Raw genomic sequence first — 1,159 nt, 5'->3', positions numbered from 1 at the left:
GATGCTGGAAGTAAGGCCTGTGGACGATGAAGGCCGTGGTCCACATGTTAGCTTCTTGGTCTGGCATTTTGTCTAATCCATGAAAGGTACACAAATGTTGGAGTTGCTGGCGCCACCAAGTGAGGGGAGAATACCATTCAAAGAGAGTCCATAGAAGGTCTGGTGAGAACTCGGGAGTGGTAAGGTGAGTCAGGACTGGCTTGATGGGAAAAACTAGCTTTGTAGCATACGAGGTGGTGAGACACCACATATACCAAAGCTCATCTTCGGAGATGGATAGAGAGGACAAAGTGAGGCCTGTGAGAAACAAGTGTTCCATGCAAAGATTAGGAAATCGGTCAGGGTTTTTGGTCTAGACATTAAAGAAAAACCAGTTTCTTTCTTTGCAAAATCTTGCAATTGATAAGCCGATTGGAAAGAGATGTTCATGGGGAAATTTCTTTGGTTGAGAGCTTTGAAAGGAAGTTGGCGATTCATGGCTATACCTGGAATGGTTTGAATCGAGGAGATGAGTGCGGGTTTATTTATAGCTGGACGGGTGAGGAAGTCTGGAATGAGGTTTTGGTTGCCTTTTATGTGTTGAACAGTGAAATCATATTTATCAAACCAGGTTTTGAGACTGAGTAATTGCTTGTCAGGTAGCAATTTGCTCTTGAAGTCAAAGATTCAGGGAAAAGATGAATTATCCATGTTGATAAGGAATTTGTGGCTGATAAGATGGAACTCAAATTTTTTAATGCCATACTTAACTGCCAAAATCTCTTTGTAGATCACATGGTAGTTCTTTTCAGAGTCTTTAAGCTGTCCGCTTGCATGAGCACAGAAATGACGCACGCCATTGATGTCTTCAAGGAGAATGGCACTCCAATAATCATCGCTGGCATCAGTCTGGAGGATGCGTTGTCCATTTGTGGGAATACGGAGTGGAGGAGGTGATTGTGCTATTACCTTTAACTGCTTGACAGCGTCGGTCTGAGCAGGGCCCCATAGAGGGTACTGTTTTTTGAGCATGCATGACAGCTGGCTGGTTTGAATTGCAACTTTTGGGATAAAATCACGGACATAATTAACAATCCCGAGGAATTGTTTGTATCTGCTTCCTGTTGAGACGTGTGTCCGGAAACTTTAATAATTCGATTGCAATATGTGGACCAGGTTG

The sequence above is a fragment of the Citrus clementina genome, unplaced genomic scaffold (genome assembly GCF_000493195.1).
Source record: "Citrus clementina cultivar Clemenules unplaced genomic scaffold, Citrus_clementina_v1.0 scaffold_2, whole genome shotgun sequence".
Classification (NCBI taxonomy): Eukaryota; Viridiplantae; Streptophyta; class Magnoliopsida; order Sapindales; family Rutaceae; genus Citrus; species Citrus x clementina.
This window is presented reverse-complemented; position numbering follows the sequence as displayed.